The sequence below is a fragment of the Falco cherrug genome, chromosome 7, assembly GCF_023634085.1.
Source record: "Falco cherrug isolate bFalChe1 chromosome 7, bFalChe1.pri, whole genome shotgun sequence".
Taxonomy (NCBI): domain Eukaryota; kingdom Metazoa; phylum Chordata; class Aves; order Falconiformes; family Falconidae; genus Falco; species Falco cherrug.
Window position 1 is genome coordinate 39,375,917 of NC_073703.1, and position 18,009 is coordinate 39,393,925.

The following is an 18,009-nucleotide window of genomic DNA, read 5'->3' on the forward strand; positions in this document are numbered from 1 at the left end:
CAGAGGATGGATGAAGGTCATCCTGCTAGTACAGAAGCTTTAAAACATGTAGAAGTGGGCCAATGGGCAGCCACAAATACTTGTCCTTAAGGGTACCAGGAAAGGATGGCTCCATGGGCACATCAAGAGGCAAAAAGAATTGATCACAGTTTCTGTGGCTGGACACTCTGCAGGTTGACTGGGGAGTCAGTGTCTGGTGCAGAAGGAAGTTGAGAACTGAATTACATGGATAAAAGATAAGTGTGCTGGAATGACTAAAGAGAAACAGATAAAGATGGGCTTCATATTGTTCCTACATCTAAGGCAGTCAAGCTTCAGTTGGCATAATAGAAAATAATCCAGAGGGATAGTACCTGTCTACTGCACAGAAGAAGCAGCAGTTGTTATTGTAAACTAATATATCATACTGAAGTCACCCTGAATAGCCTGTCTCCTGACGCACGGGTCAGGCTACCCAGAAGCAAAGTGGTCTGTCTCCGGTGGAATTGTTCTTGTTGCTTAGAAATGCAGGCTGCCCCATGCATCTTCCTCTGTACTTGAAGAGGAGAGAAAGGCCAACACTTTTTTCTGTGCTCCACCCAAACCAGCATGTAAAAGACCAAAACTTAGGAACCTGGGGAATAATTGAAACAGAGCCAGCAATGGAAGGGTAGAACATGAAATCTTTCTGAAGCGGCGTACATATCTACTCCCATCCTGCTGCTGAGCACAAAATGTCATCAACTGAGGAAATACTAGCCCTTCTTTGTTGCTGAAGACTGAAATATCATTTTTTCGCTTCTGAGTAGTTAGTGCTGTTAAAATGAAAGTTGAAAAAGAAACCAGGATATTGAAACTGTTTCTAAATTTTAGTTGTGTCTTTTGACCGATGCAGAGGAAAGCAGGGAAGTTTGGAATTGGGAAGCCAGATGATCAAAACATCATCTATGGCCAGATATATAGAGACATTAGGCAGTCATCAAATATTGATGGTGCGTTGAAGGTGTAAGACTAAGGCAGAGTACTCCATTTGTTTGTTTGGTTTGGCCAATGTGTTAAGTAGAATAACTTATGAGAAACGTCAGAATTCATCCCTTCTACTCCTTTTGTTAACAGGTTAGCACTCAACCAATTCACATATCTAAGGCTTTATGTATTATTAATCAAAAGAGTTAAAAAGTCAATCCAATCTGGTTATATACAGTAGTTCTTGTGGTTTTCAAACCTTTAAATAATTTATGGTGTCATCACTTTCCCAGTGGATGTCAGGCTGGTAGAATGTCTGGAATCAGAATTCCACTGGGAAAAAAAGAAACATAGTCAGAAAAAGTAGTAATATTTTTTTTTTTTAATAATAATAATAGCAACTCCAGCCTATTGTATCATCACTATCAGTCTCTAGAGACATCATTTCTCTGAAACAGAAGTTTTTCTTATACAAATCCTTTTGGGATCAAATGATCCTGACAAATCTATACCTACACAGTATTCTAACTGGCTAAGCAGGTGTGTGTGCATGTGTGTGTGTATTGAACACATATATGGATGTGTCTTTATTTAAAAGTAAATAAATAAATCTTGGATCTTTATGCACTTATTTCTATATAAATGTTTTCAGTACACAGTATTTAAATTTGTCTTAACCTTCTGAAATCAATCATAATACATTATAGGGGTTTTTCCTTTCTTTTTTTTTTTTTTTTAGAAATTGTAGTCTAACTGTAATTATCGCTATGGTGTTAAGATCTGTTTAGCCTTTTTTATTTCAGACACATTTGTTCTGTTTCTTTTGAAGCAGAAAGCCCCCACAGTTGATCATTGTCATCTTAAATGGCTTTTTTTTTTTGGTAAGTGTGTCTCAAATTCATTCAGCCATTTTTGATTATGTGATATTGGGGAATCTACTTTTGAGCTTTTTAAATCTTTCTAGGTATTCCAGAATGTCATAAAAAAGTGATTTAAAAATAATACATTCAATTTAAAAGCATGTTAAGAAATAATGGCATTATTTTATGTGATAGAATACCAGATTCTGCCTCCAGAAGTAAGGGACTTGACTTCTATTATTGAATAGACTGCTACCATATATTTAACACATAACCTCCTTTCAGAATTAAAAACCTTCTCTCAACCCAGAAAATCATATATTCTTTCTCCATGCAAAACAAGGTCATTGAAGGCCAGGTATATATGACAGGTACTCTGCTAGTTCCCCAATAGATTATAAGTTTTTATACCTCTTTGTTTTGTGCTGTAGATGTGTATGTTGCAATCAGCACCTCGTGCAAGTTCTTTTTTTTTTTCTCCCTTGAACCTCTCAATAACAAACCCAGGAAGCATTGGCTTAGAAAATTGTCCTGTGATTTTTTAACACAGGTGATATTCCTTTGAGCTGCCAAGTTTCTATACTCGCTTCAGCCAGGTCCACAAGCTCTCCTGCTGCATCCAAAACCTGCTCTCCAACATGTCTGAGAAATTTTGCTTCCTGATCCTTCCTTGCAGCCTGTACAATTGCTGAGAGAACTAAGTGAACATCAAGGATGCATTTCTACATGCAGTCAGCCAGCCAGCCTAGCAACATCCTGCCTGAGGTTCAGAATTCTGCATTTATGTAAATTCAGACTGATCTTAAATGTAAGTAAGGCAAATAAAATTTCTGCAGCTATGAGGTGTTTGTCATGTCATTATGAATTGAGGCTGAGAAAGTTTGGTAGATGAAGGAGGTAGAGATGTCACTTACAGAATCAGGATTTGAGCCCCTTATTCCTTTAAAAACAGAGACAAAAATAGAAACCTAAAAGATAATATTATAAAGAATAATAATAAAAAAAAAAAGAGTGAAGGATTTAGGTGCATGCATATCATAAAATTCCCTCAGTACCACTAACTCAGCTGTATTGATGACACATAGGGACTCATATTCTGCTTTCAGCAACACTTGTGTAAAGCCAGGGTACTGCAACTTCAGTCACTTTCGTGCAATTGCTCTTGATTTACACTCGTGTAACTGACAGCGTTTGACCCTTAGACTATACATATATCTTAAATTATGCATTTAGCTTCCTGAGCTGCAACTGAACAATAAGGCAGTATATATATCATCTGGTATGTACCATGCATCAGCTTAATGTGGACGTTTTAGTCTTGCAATTCTTCTACTCTTGTGCTGCCATTCTCATACTTGAAAAGGATATTAAATACATACATATATATATATATATAAGCACACACATACACACACACACGTGCATGCATATACTTTCAAGAAATTTGTGTGATTCTTAGATCATGTATGGCTCCAGAAAGCTGGTAATTTTGTCACCTTTCCTAAGCAGTGTGGGCAAGAACTGGTTGAGAAATGCATGAGTGTTTAAACTGATCTTAACTGTCACTCTCCAGGTGATCAGAACCTATCTTGCTGTTTACAAGGATATTCCTGTCCCAGTTCCCTATCTCCAAACAGGGACAAGGTTCCGCACTGAACATGTGAACATGTCTCAACACAGGATTACTGAGATGAGGGGGATGAGGGAAAAAAATAGGGGTGTCCTGGGTCCTGTGTTGGTTTTAGCTGTATTTATGGAGCACGATTCCCCTCTTCATGTGGTGGTGTCTCAGCTGTGGAGCTCTTCTTTTCCCCGGGTAAATCTGGCTGAATATTGCAAAATCCACCTTACCTCGCTGATACTCTGCCTAGCTCTGACTTGTACAATTGTCCTGCAACTGTGTCCACGATTTACTGAAGACAAAAGGTGCTTCCAGAAATAGCTCAAGACATAAATAACAGACTAGCCTAGGCAGCCTGCTTTAACTTCCTCTGAAGACAACTACCCCTGAACAACTCCAAAATGTAGGGCCCCAAGGTACGTATCCTGCCCTACACTTGTGGTTTGTACAGTGGGCACACTGTAGCCACAGTGAAGATGAGGCCAAAAGCAGGGAGGTGGTATGCATCTTTGGAAATTCAGGAATGCCCCTGAGCACTTGCCTCTGTTTTTCTTTAAGTAATATTGAGCACTGCATTACAGTAGCACTTAACATTTCCACAGACTCTTCATTCTAAGGCGTCTAAACCTGCAGGGCTTGTATCATTTCTGTGGTTCCTGCAGGCTTCCAAAAGGCAGATATACTCTGAAAAAAGATGAAAAGTAGCAGCCATCTTTTAAAATTATATTACTAAAAAATGAGAATAGAAATTAATTTTATTTATAAAGAAAATCAAAGGAAAAAAAAGAAGAAATTTTAACAGAAAAGAAATAAAGTTTTGGACAGTTCACAAGGTCTAGCACCCTGTGGGCCAAACAATAAGCAATTTGTTGAGGAAGAAAGAATAAAGACATTCTTTCAGGCTGGCTGGCTGGCATGGTGAGCTGCCCATTGTGCTGCTGGCTGTGAGACCTGGGATTAGGGAGCAACTCAGGTTCCCAGGCTTGGCACCAATGGAAACTCAAGTTTATGTATTTAGTCTTTGAACAGAAGAAGAGGTCACAGTTCAGTACCATGTGAGAGCTGATCTACCAAACAGCACTAGTACTGGCTCCAGAGGATGGATGTTCGTCTGCCCATTTGGTCAAAGGTGAAATGCCCTAATAATGCCTCCAGCAAGGTAGAAAAGATGAAAAAGCTTGCAAAGCAAAGCTGGGATGGGGGAGGGACACTCAAGTCATAGATGCCAGGGAAAAAGCAAAGTACAGTCATAATGACAATCTGCTGCCTGAAAGTAGCACAGTGGGTTAGAATCAAACAATGCAAAATACACAAAATTATGTTTAAAAATATTTTTCTGAAGTTACTGGTGTGAAATTTTTTATCAGATCTATTTCCGCGTTAAGAAACACAAAAGGCATGGTGTTCCTTTGCTATACTAAAACTCAAAACTTGTCACAAACCCCAGACATTTCAGTTTGCTCTTTAAAAGAAAAAAAGGTGGAACAGCAGGAGCACAGAGTAATAAAATCAATATAGTTACCAATCAAGTATATATTGCAGGATTAAGCACACAGAATGCATTCCACAGCTGTCAGATTTCCCCAAGAGTTAATAGACGGGAACAACAAAGCTACATTATCACCTGTAACGTCCAGGAAATATTATACTCTGATGACCATTAGGGATGCTAACTTAGGAACTGGCATTCTCTGCAGATAGGTGGTTGCTGTAGATTTTCCAAAAGAGGAAATCCACATTCTCCGAAATGATAACTTTTTTTTATAACTCGATGGATCAAACCTTTTTTGACTGCCTCCAGATAACCGAATTATGTACAGAATATGCAGAATTAATTGTATGGTCGTAGCAGAAATATACATTAATAACACACATTAGTAGAAGACTTTTGTTTCTTGCTGATAGTGTTCATGTTTTGATATTTTAATGTAGACGTAGATGAATTTTAATAAAGCATTGACCTGGTTTTACACTTACAGTTAAAAATGAAGCTCATTGAGTCATGTACACTAGAACTCTACACTTTGTGCTTTTTTCACTTCCTGTAAGCATTCACAGGATTGAGTTTTTCCAGCATACATGTCTCAGAAGAGATGTTGATGCTTGCATGTGTGAATGTGCAATTTAAAAGAAGCAGAATGAAAGGGACATGCAACAATCTAAAAAAAAACCAAACCCAATGAATAAGTAACCAACAACCAACAGCTGCATCACTCAATTGTTCAAGCTTATTCTGTGTAGAATAAGGAAGAGAAAAGTGAAGTTAAACTAACAGAAAGCCTTATTGCACAATTTTCAGTAATGAATATGCTGGAGAGAAATGCAATCAGTTTATGAGCATCCAGGGGAAAGAAGTATCTAAATCCATCACCCTTGCTCGGGTATGAACCGACTCAGGATAGCAGAATCTGGCCTCAGGTGAATTGCTCATTAAAGACATGAAGTCCAGCTCTACTTTCTTCAGATAAACAGAAAATTTCAAACTTAGGTTTTTCTGACGAACAGTTTTCAGGAGTAGCAATTTAAAAAAATCACCAAAGCACAAGGTTTCATGAGGATTTGAAATTCACTCCACTCTGATTTTACATTAAGCTCTTTAGTTTGATATTTCTATCTTCTTCCCAGGCAGAGAAAAGAAATACTTTTTTCACAGAATGAGACCATGGTGTGTAATCAGGCTGAATAATTATTATAACATACATTATGAAAACTCATAATTATTGGTTGGAGATTCCAACACAAGATAGGATGACACTTTGTTTTTTCAGTTTTTCAGCTTCTGTTGATGTCAGCCAAGCCCCATGTCCACCCCAGAAGCAGAAGACAGCACACCATGCAAGGCAGAGGTCCTGTCCTCAGCAGGGCATTCCTGATGTTTCTGGCCAGTGATCTCTGCAAACCACTTGGCCTCAAATTCTTGCTGTGAGTTTTCCAGAGAGTTTCTTAAAGTGGCAGAATATCTTAAGTCAAATGAATGCTAAGACTTCTTTCTGGTAGGAAAGCTGGAGGAAGGAAGGATGCTTCCTTAGTTTTGGTGGGACATGGAACTCCTGGCATCAGAGGAGACCAACCAAATTCTCCTTGCAAGGAACTGAGGGGCAAATAAACTGAGGAGTCGGTGGCATGGCCAGTGATGAGCAGAGGCGACATGCCTTACCTTTAGAAAACTCCTGTCTCATAGTGTTGTGGAGCGTACTGTTGCCTCAAGTCCTGCCTAAATTAAACAGGGTCAGTCCTTGTCTTGAAGGTTATTTGGAGCAGACACCACATCCTCCTTTAGGATTTGGCTGTGCCTGACATCAAGGGAAAGAGGGAATACTGCTTCTGCTGTGTCTGAAAATCATTGTAACAGTAATACAAGATAGCAATAATCTACTTTGGGCAGCATAGTTCAGATTAAGTTTGTTAGTGAGGAACCTAAATGTGAGTTTGAAATTCTGTGCAGCCCTCCAAGTCTCCAAATCAGAGAGTATAAATCATCCACTAATAATTTTGGTGGAGTTTTTTTTATTTTATTTTGGCATAGATTAACTGTAACTTTACGCATAGAGCTTAGAGAGGAGGTTTCCACCTCCCTTTCTTGGTCATGTAGTGCCTTTCATCTTTGCTGTAATTCTGCTCCCCTCCAATGTCAGTTCTCATACATTTCCCAGCTTTGCATCTTGATGCACGTCTGTCCTGTGACTTCTGTCACCTGTGTGTGCCTGGCACAGGCCCCACATGCCACCCCTCCCTTTTTCTTTTGCTGTCTCTCTCTCTTTCTCAGACCACAGGGGCCACACGATCACCACTTTCTCAGTGTGGCATTTCCTTCTGCACGTTGCTCTCGCATGTTGTTTATCTCTCGGAAGGATTGTAGCTATAGATAGCATCAGTGGAACTGTATCTGTCTAGGAGCAGATGTCTACCTCTGCCATATCATCTTAATTGCCCTGCTGTGGCTCACCTACCAGAAGCCTTTATTTTTATTTTTATTTTCTATTCTACCTTTTTTTTTTTTTTTTACTCCCCCACCTGATTTTTCAAATGATTAGTTGAGAAACAGCAGGACTCAGCTTGTAGGCATAGGACTCACCTGGGCACATTTAAACATGTAAGGAAAGAGAATCCCTTCAGTCCCTAACCAACTGGACAGTACTTTGCATGGTCTTTGAGGTTGCATCTTATATCTTCATTTTGTAGTGAATTAGGTAAACATTGCTGAAAAAAAACCTAGAGAAGCAGGAAATTATTATAAAAATACCAGTCTAAACCAAGGTGCTACAGTCTGGACTAGGAGGATAAGAAAGTAAATAACATGACTATGTATAACAGGGACATACTCTTACCTATTTCTAGGGTATTGACAATCCTGATTTTGGCTTTGTTTGTTTTTGTTTTTTTTTTTTTTTGAGAGAAGATTGAATCACATAGCACTTCAGAAGGTTTTTCTATGTAAAAAAACCTTGAAAGACATTAATTTTGTAGTCTTAAATATAAGTGGTCTAAATTCTACTTTCAATCATTCTGGATTTACATTGATCAGCAGTAAAATATGGATTTGTACTAGCTTGGGACTAAACTTTAGCTTACGGGGGAAAAAAAAGCTGGCAAATGATTTATCTGTGTTTCATCATAATTACTTTAGGTATTTTGTAGAGGGCTGAAAAAAGTGTTTGTATCAGAAAGTTACACTTGAATTATCTATGTTCTCCACATGAAGAAGGTAGGTTTGAAAGGTATCCAGCCTTCAGTTAGCTCAGAGTTTGCAATAAAATTCACCTGGTTTCTTGAAATTATGCTCTGGATATGGTTTATGGTAGACCTGATTTATCTTCATCCAAGAAATGTTTGGTCCTTTTGATGAAGTAACACAAGCATAGCCTTTATAACAGGGATATATATATACACCAATATACACATTTACTGTCGGTGATGAATTAAAATTAAAATTAATCAGACATTACCATGCTAGTATATGAAAAATACTACAATTACTTCAGATCACAGGCAATACAAATCAACAGAAAAATAGCACTCATGTGTTGAGCTAGAATAACTTTTATTTTCAGTACTTATATGCATATAAACTCATAAACCATAATTTTGATTTCTTATTCCTTCTATTTTAATAAGAAGGATCTTCCAACACAGAATGGGAATATCCTGGGCCCAGCATCCTGGGCCCAGCATCAGGAATGTGCCTGTCACATGACAGTTAACTTCTACTGGAGAGGTTTGCAGAAATCTTGGTAAAGTTAATTTAATTTTTTCATTCCTCCCACCTTCCCTATACCCCCATCCCCATGAGTATTATGTTTTGTTTTGCTGCATTTAAGGTCATTTTGAGTTGTCTCCTGATTGCTGCAGTGCCTTTGGAAAAGTAGAAGGTCTTTGTGCTATATTTCAGGCACAGCAGCAGTTACAGTTTCAAAATAAGCTCAATTCAGTGCAGAATTTCCATTTGGATTTTTCTTTTCTTTATTTTTCTGCTTCAGCTCTTTAGTCCAGATTAAACTTAGCCCAATATTGCCTTTGCAAAGACAGTATCCATCATAATTATTTCCGAGGTGTCAGCAAAACAGTTTGTTTTTTTACAAAAACAACAGCAACAACAAACTAATACAGTTTTGGGAAGTGAGCTTCAATCTTTCTGATATCTCATCAGAGCCGTTAATTAAATTCCATTTGATATTTACCACAGGTCATATTGAACCCTCCTGTCCTCCCCTATACACACAAACACACACACACATACAGACACACAAAAGAAACTCAAACCCCACAGCTAAGAAAAGAAAGTGAAGTTTTAAAATCTATTTACAATTGTGACAGTTCTGCTTTCAGATTCTTCATTTGATTTGAGGATTCTTGATGGTGAACACACAACAGATAGTAAGCTTTAAGCAATACAGTGTTACCAGCAGGTAAAATTTTGGTATAAATACAAAGGGTAGATATTTAGGATTTAAAAATCAACACATAATTTCAAGAAAAAGCCCTAAGAATAAGCCTTAGGAATCCTACTTAGAAATATAGGTAAAATTACAAACTTCAGCTAAGAATGTGGCTTGGACAGATACTTCCCAGAGGCTCCCTAATTCTGGAGATAAATATAGTTCTTTATCTGCCTTTCTCTTTAGCTTCAAAGGCGTCTAGACATCTAAGCTTGATTTCAACCAAGTGTCCCTATATCTGTACCAAGATCCCTTTTATCTGACCACCACAGCAGTACCAGGAGGTACCTACACTTTTGTAAGTTCCTTGAGATCTAAGTTAACATTCTGTTAATGTCCATCATTTACAGATACTGTATTTATTCGAATGCTGGAATTCTAAAAGTTCTAGAAAGTCTAAAAATTATTTCATTTAACTGCACTAAGCAATAACAATTAGAAATAATTATTGCTGAAAAATGTTGAGAGTAATGTGATCTAGGAACTAAGCCTCCTATTGCCTTGGGAGATAATAGTCTTAGAGCCCTGCCTCAGGTCTATCATTTATCTTATGTGGCGTTTTTCTGGGCAAATAACTAAACTTTCTCTGTGCTTCTATTAGACTTTGGATAGAATGTTAATAGTATAGCTTCTTTTTCTCCCCCACCTCTTTTTTTTTTCTTTTTTTTTTTTACCTTTGTTGATTAGATTTGAAGTTTTTGAAAGACTGAACCTAGCTTTTGTTGGTAAAAGCAAACTATAGAGTATCTTATAATTTCTAGCTATTCTATAATATAAATGATAAGAATAGTAAATATCTGAATGATTAATTGATGTGAAGAGGAATTTGGAGCTGATCTTAAACCTCAAATGAATCCAAATTGTTTAGATGGCAGTAGTCCAGACATTCAGAGTCATATCTGAATTTCTTTCAAGTATGAAGTGTTTGGGTAGTTCAAGCCCAAAGGACTTAATTATCTTCATGACTAAACTTGTAGTATCTCCATGGAATTGGAAATTCCTCCCTATTTATGCAGGCAAAATAGGGCTACATGTAAGAACAACGTGAATCAGGAGAGTGGGACCAGGCTGCCGTGTGTTCAGTGTCATGTGCCATGACTTAGAGACTGTGAGCTGCAGAAGGAGCACCCTTCAGAGAAGTGCAGGGCTGCCCAGCACTCCTTTCTGGTCATTTCTGCCTCAGCAGCAATCCAGACCAGCTCCATTTAGTCTTTCACTGTTATTTCCAACTCATAAAAGCATTACTGTGATTTGAATTTGGCCAGAAGGTTCCTTCTTCACACTTCTTCCTGATTACTTTTTTTCTTGTTTCTGGTGTGACAATGAATTTTGGCAACTTACAGTGTCAATTGAGCCAATATCAGCATCCAGTATTATTATATTGAATACAGTATCTGGATCCATTGTTACTATGTGCACATTATAAGCCGATCAGGCATGTGCTTCTGATCATGGTTCATTGTGACAAGGAAGAATTTCAGAAAACGTGTTCTGTGCATCTAAAAGAGGGTGAAAGAAGCTGGGTAGCTGAGGAAGTATTCATGATGCATAGGTACTATACACTGACTCACTGCTGATGGATACTGACTATCACCTAACACTGAAAGGCAGAAGTGAATGCAAACCTACTAAGAAGTGTCGCTGAGACCTTGCTTTTGTGAGTCGCACTGCTTAGCTGCCTCAGAAAAGAAGACATTGGGGACTTTGAGATAACCAGCTTTCTCACTCCCAGGGTTTGCATCCCAGACCAAACCCAGCAAATTCCAGTCAGTTGTACTGATTTCTGTAGGTGAAGTCTGTATATTTGAAGATTCTCAGTGGGAGAAAAGTTTAACATAATAACCTTTTCCTTTGACCTATGCCAGAGAGATATTTCTTTTCCTGCTTTTTTTTTTTCCTTTTTGTTTTCATTTAGACTTGAGTTGCCCGTGTAGCATTTACAATATGCACACACCTTTAATGGACCATCTTTATAATCCTTGCAGACTGTATTTAGAAGAAGAAGAAACTGGGATTATATAGATCTTTGCCTAATTATAGGGACTGGAATTTGAACTATTTACTGGTCCAATTTTAAACCACTTCCATATCTAGAAGACTACTTTTGAAGACGCCCAAACCACCCCATTATCTGTTTGTTCTGTGGGGAGGACCCATTGTTCTCAACAGAATCAGGCTGGCTCTTTTTATTAGCAAGAAGTTTGTCTCTAGCAATATTTATCACACATTTATGGTAAAAATAATGGAAATAACTTTTTTTTCTGCAGAGTTGATAAAATTGTTTTCAGAAGGATGTTCTCTTAAATATTTCATAAGAACATGCTGTTTTAAACAATATTTTAATGGAAACATTTCAGTGATTTAAAATCAAAATAAAACAATTAATTTATGTTCTTTTTCTCTCCCATATTTTTCCTCTCTACACTTGTATTTTATTCTGTATTAACTTTTAAATCATATATATTCAATAGTTCAAGCTGTTCAGTGAAAAACTTTTTGATCCTAGTGAAACAATTCAACAGTATCAAAACAGATTTATTGTTTCACTTTTGTAAATAAATATTTTTAGAAGTTCTCCCCTGTTGCTCTGTGAATGTGGAGCTCTATATTTTGTCCTAGATAGATAAGCAGAAAAGGAAAAGTCAGGATTCATTCTACCGTTCCTAGCATGAAAACTGGCAGTTTCCAGGAAAAAAAAAAAAAGGGGGGGGGGGGGGGGAAGGAACTATCACAGGAGGAAAAAAAACCCCAAACCCTCTCTTACCTTGTCTTAGACACCTCACTTGGCTTTGACGATTGACTGCATTGTCCAGCTCTGCCCCTTCAGTGCTAGTACTTTTCCTTGCTCTTCATGTTTTTCATGGTTATATGCTGCCTTTCTGACTGTCTGTCTTGTACATATAGCCTGGTCATAACAGATCTATAAATATTAAGAGTTCTTCAAAGACATTTTGTCCACTAACCAAGACTTTTTGCAAAACAAACCCCTGTCTTTTAAGGTAGGACCTTCTATACAGGAGGTGACATGCCTGAGATATAATAAAGTGTTATCTACCCACTGAGTAATGGAGTCGTTGGCCATCAGCATTATACAGGAACATTTATGAATTGTACCAGTAAGAGCATCTCAACTTTAGGGAAAGAAAAACATAAATTACTTGGCATGCCATTAGTGAAGCTATAGCAATAGCAGCAGGGGAGAGGGTAAAGAATCCTAAAATAAAAGACAGAGAAAAGGATAAAATCTAATTAATGGAGTTTGTGGATTGGAAAGCCTATCTGTGGTTCATTTAAACATGAATATCTAATGCAAAGCTAGGCAATCCCTTATAGTACTGACTTCTAGAAACTGTAAAAAAAAGATCATGCTTTAGTCCTGCTATTACTTTACCTTGATGATTGGAGGTTAGAATATGAATGCGGTTTGAAAGATAGTACCATTTCTTTGATACATCAAAAAGCACTCTGCAGTAGACTACTACTTTAGCAGGACACTTACAGTCAAAGCTAGTATTTGACTATGCTCCTAATGTCATATTACAATGACAGAAGCTCAAGGTATATCAATTTAATCTTAGTTCAAAAAAATCTTTTAGTTCTGCTATAGTGAAGTCAAAATGGACTTTTATAGTTTTGCAGCTTGAAATTGGACAACGAACAACTTTCATAGTAAAAATGAAATGCAGAATATGATTGAAAAGGTAATCATATTCAGAGGTAAAAAATAAAGCACTTGCTACTTATTTGGTACTTAAGTTTCCAAATAGGAAACGATGCTAACAAGGATAAGATGACACAATTAAAAATCAACTCTTCTGACTAGTAAAAGATAGTGGCTCTGCATTTCTTGTTCACTTGTTTTATAATGTTTAAGAATAATGGTGTCTTTGAAATGACTCCTGATATTTCCTGATGAAAATGAGAACGAGGCCCACTTCACAGATGTTAGGTTGAACAGATTGGTATATAGCTCAGTATAATGTGAATGAATTTTGAGTCATGTTGTAGTTTTTTAAACTTTATCAGGCTAATCTTTTGTGTTAAAAAAAAAAAAAAAAAAAAAGTGTTCATCTGTAGAATTACAACATGTGAAAAGTTCTTACAAAGGATAGCTGCTACCAGCTACTGGTTTCACCAGACTGTAAAATGAATCCACGGAGTGAGTCACACAGTTCAGTCACAATACCTGGCAGCTAATTCATTACTCACAAAGAGATGCGGAAGCGGTGTGTACACAAGCTCATCACCAATAAAATGTTTAACAGGTCCGCCCGACTTTAAAAAATTTCCAAGTCTAGATATTATCTAACTCAGGCTTCAGTTATGTAATTTAAATGACTGGCCTCAGAGATCAAAAAATACATACTGTAGATAATGTGGATAATTCTCTCTCTGGGTGCATATAGCTTTTTCTAGGTAACATTGTAACTCTCTCTCTGGGTGCATATAGCTTTTTCTAGGTAACATTGCAACTGTATGCAAAGACAAAAGGTATGAAATCTTCTAACCACAGAACACGGGGGGGGGGGGGGGATATTTTTTTTTTTTTTTTTTTTTTGTCAAACATTACATGTGGAGGCTTCTTGTTGCTCAGTTCTTACTATATTTGCTGTGTTTGATTGGAAGCCCTCATCCCAGGAAGAAAACTGCTTTCCAACCTCCTCCTCCTCAGATCTATTGGGATCCCTTAACAGTGACAACAGTGACCAAAAAGCCCCCAAGCCCCAGCTATTCATGAGTCTGTATAACTTCTCATTTTTCCTTTCCTGTCATGGCCGCAATAATGAAATTCTGCAGAGTATTGTGGAAGTAAACTATCCACTCTTTGGTTTGCTTAAGAGGTAGTTTGTGGTCGGGTACCAAGCAGATGTGTCGAATTACCTAACTTTAATTTCAAGTAATTGGTGAACAGAATTACCCTTGGGGTTGAGGGAATTATAAACAATGCAACTCCTGGTACGTTTCTCCCCTCTGGATAGAGCCAAGTGGAAATTGCTGCTAGTGGGTATGTTACAGCTGCTCATGACAGTCTGAGAAGGTGGATATTTGCAAATAATACAGTTCTTGACCCTCGCGGCTTGGTAATGAAAGAAAAACTATCTGAAGTACTTTACTGGGGTTTTGGTAAGCGCTGTCTTTCTTTCCTGTGATTTCTGCAATGATCATTTAAGTGTTGGTAATATTTTAAGACAATTTCTTTTGAATAAATTTTGATGTGCACAGAATTAGCCTAACAAAAAGGACAATCCAGACCTGACCTCAAATGCAGCTACTTAGCTAATGCTATGTCTGTAAAGGAAACATAAGGCTTATACTGACTAGGCAGAAAAAAAAGGAATAATATTCCTGATATTCCCTGTATGCATTTTGTTGATCCTAATTGCTACGAAGGGGACAATGCGGAGGAATTCATGTGTTTTTCACTTCCCAAAAGACTTTCTGAGAACACACAGCCCTGATGAAGCTCTATTTCTGTTGTCAAATTCAAAGGGACTGATTCTCATATCACTTGCACTGTGTATTTCCTTGACTTGAATGGGTTTAATTTTGTTTTATATAGAAAACATCAACACACTCTCTTCATGGTATCCTATTCTGGACTCTCCAAATCAAGAAGTGAGGATAATTCAAATCAGTCTGAGATAAATACCTGAGTTCAAGTGGTCCCTTTCAGGCTTGATTGGCATTAAGTAGGAACCCAGCAGGTCTGTCAAATCCTTTCTTAATATGAGCTAGTCAGATTACTATGGATATCTCCATCCCTACACTTTATGCATTGCTGTTTCCTCTGTTGCTCTGATCACTGCTGAGACTGATAGGATTTTGTTGCTTTTAAAGCAAACTGATCATCCACTGAGCCACCTGACCCCTTAAGGGACTTTATGAAACAGTTTCTTGACCACAGAACTAACCACCAATTGCTGAGTCAGGTGCATAGGCAGAAGCAGAAGAATGATGACCATGTAATTTTGAAAGTCCAATGGTAGAAAGTTTATGTATTTGTATTGGTATTGCTTTAACACTTAACAAAATACACAAACTGTATTCAAACCCTCAGACTGAAAACCTTGAAAAACACTATGCAGATATACAAGCCAAAGCTTGATAATTAAGAAATCAGCTATCAGGACACACAGCCCATGGTAAAACAGAGCAGGACTGAGGGTCCCTGTGGTCTGATAATGCACTTCTAAGGAGCACAGAAGAAAAAGTGACACAGTCCACTGTATTTGAGTAAAGAAAGGCTCTTAGAATGTTAGCGTGTTATTGACAAAGGTGACAGTTGACCAAAAGTTGTAGACCCCAGATTTTGTGGAACAGCTAACTAAGCACTGCTTAAAAAAAATAAATTAAAAAAAATAAAAAAAAAATTAGGAAGAGTCCAGTGTTCAATAGACTCTACTTATATTACTCTGTGGTTTAGGTGGTGAATTTAGATGGTCTGTAAGATGAAACAAACTACTATGGGGGAAAAGAAGCCTTTATTTTTATGTTCTATATCTCTTTTCAAGGCCATTTTCAATGGATGGAGGCAACCAAGAACCATAATGTGAGGTATTGTGTGGCTGTGCTGTAAAATAAAAAATTGAATTTGAATTCTTATAATACAAGAGATGAAAGGCATCACTGTGTTGATTTCTACATCAAGTCTGTAGTAATGAAGAGTGGCAGTCCAGACCCACTCACCAAACAAAGAATTGGGTTGAAAGGTTTATTTCAAGAGAAAGAAAAGTCAGATAGGAGATTTTTTTACTTTCTGGTGCCACGGGACATTCGGTGTCTTACTAGTTCAACAGGTTTTGCCCTTAGCTGCTTGTCAGGGCTTGTACATCGCCTCCATTTTGTTTGGTAACTGTTTATAATTTAACCTGGAATTGGTCTCTTTTATTTGCAAATGGTCTCTGCCTTCTTCAGTTTAAGGTACAACCCATAACTGTGTGTTTGTGAGTGTGTGTGCTAATGAGTTTTGCCTTGCAAGCACAGAACTGTTAGTCCATAAGGACAGCAGTGTTTGTGGGGGTTTTGTGGGGATGTTTCTAAGGAAAGCCAAAAATACCCCATGGTCAATTTCTGTGGTTTTCAGAATGCATATGAGAGGCTGGGAGTCAAATCTTGGGCTTGCACATACTGTTTTATTCCAGTTGAGATCAACAGCAGATAGGGGTTTGGCCCCAGGTGTTTAAAGCCTTTCCTTCCTTTTTAACTACAGCTTGCCTTATCGGCCCCAAACTGTTTCAAGCTCGTCAGCTTTTAACTGTGGGAAACTGAGTGAGCAACCAACTGAAGCCCTGACTGCTCATGGGGAGCTGCTGCTGCTGCTTCGAATGTATGTCCATGCCACTTGCTCCCCAGCCCTGCTTCCTTCTTGCAACAACCTTCAGCAGCACATGCCCGCCAGCGAAGTTACCCCATTTTTAGTGCACCAAAGCCACTTAGCCAACTGCATCACAGCATTTGAGCTGAAGTGCCTGGGCTTTCTTTCTCAGCTGCTAAAAGTTTTCTTTGGAGCCTTATTTGACTTATTCCTTTATTTAATATTGAGCTGTCCATGAGCAACGGGAGGAGACAAATCTCATTCTGTGAGAATTTCAAACTTTCAGGAAGTTATAAGGCAGGAGATTCTGCAAGCTGAAGATTTTCCTTTTTACTTCTGTTCTAATTTATTTCTCGTTTAGTATTCAAAGTTAAAAACTCTCCCTTAAAAAAATCGTATTTCCAGCGGTGTGCTTGCTCCAAGCATTAATTCGTTCATGATTGCAGTACAGCTTCAGACTAAGTGAAGGATATTCAGTTTACTCTTTTATTTCGTCCACTTCCATGATAATACTGAAGTAATGTCACTAGTACATTTTGGTCCTTTTCATACTCCCTGCACTGACAAAATCAAGCACCCAAAAAATGTGTAAGTCCTCTGAAACATCGGACTGATTTAAAGAAGTAAGATAATGGTTTTATTTTTTTCAGAGGGTTTTTTTTATGTTTTAGAGTTTGTTTTCACCAAAGTTTCAAATTTTATTTGTGCAATACATGCTAGAAACATTTTATTTTGTTCTTCAAGCTGAAATTCTTGTGAAATCACTTGACTTCAGTAAATGTGAATGTAAAACTATAATAAAAAACCCACAATGAAATTCTGACAACTCTCAACAGGTCTCCCAGGTTAATAAGAGAATTTTGCCATCAAGACACATTAAAAAAACAAAAGGACAATACATTTTATAGTATAAACTCAACATTGCCATTTTTATAAAAAACTAGTGTCTCTTTGTAGCCTAGAACTTCTAATTTTTAATGAACTTTACAATGTCAGCCTTAGTTTAATCCAGTCTTCTGCTTTGCCTCAGTCTCAGTTTATAGTGACGTATGGCTATGTCTTCTGATTTCCCCAGATCTGGTCATTCTGATTTGATATGTGATTTCTGTATTTCTGTATGAGTAATTTCTCCTGTGGCTTACAATGCTATTCTTTCAGTGAAAAAACATCTTTTTCACCTCCTCTGCTGTACGCATTTTAAGGTTAGTAAGGAAATGTAGAGTGCTAGATAAAACTTCTGTTGGCCACAGGGATTATGTTTGTAATGTCATAGATTCATTTAGGTTTGAAAAGACCTTTAATCTCATTTGAGTCCAACTGTTAACCTAGCAC

General features: G+C 37.6%; 1 long non-coding RNA gene across 2 annotated transcripts in view; it reads right to left on the reverse strand.

Moving 5' to 3' along the window:
* Window positions 1-3,180: 3,180 nt before the first annotated feature.
* LOC129736520 (uncharacterized) overlaps window positions 3,181-18,009 on the reverse strand; it is a 28,362-nt gene continuing 13,533 nt past the window's right edge. For both annotated transcript variants that reach the window (XR_008733254.1, XR_008733253.1), the window contains 3 exons: window positions 12,422-12,493; window positions 12,127-12,282; window positions 3,181-7,626 (listed from right to left, as the gene is read on the reverse strand). This is a non-coding gene — a long non-coding RNA (uncharacterized LOC129736520). The remainder of the gene's footprint in view (window positions 7,627-12,126; window positions 12,283-12,421; window positions 12,494-18,009) is intronic.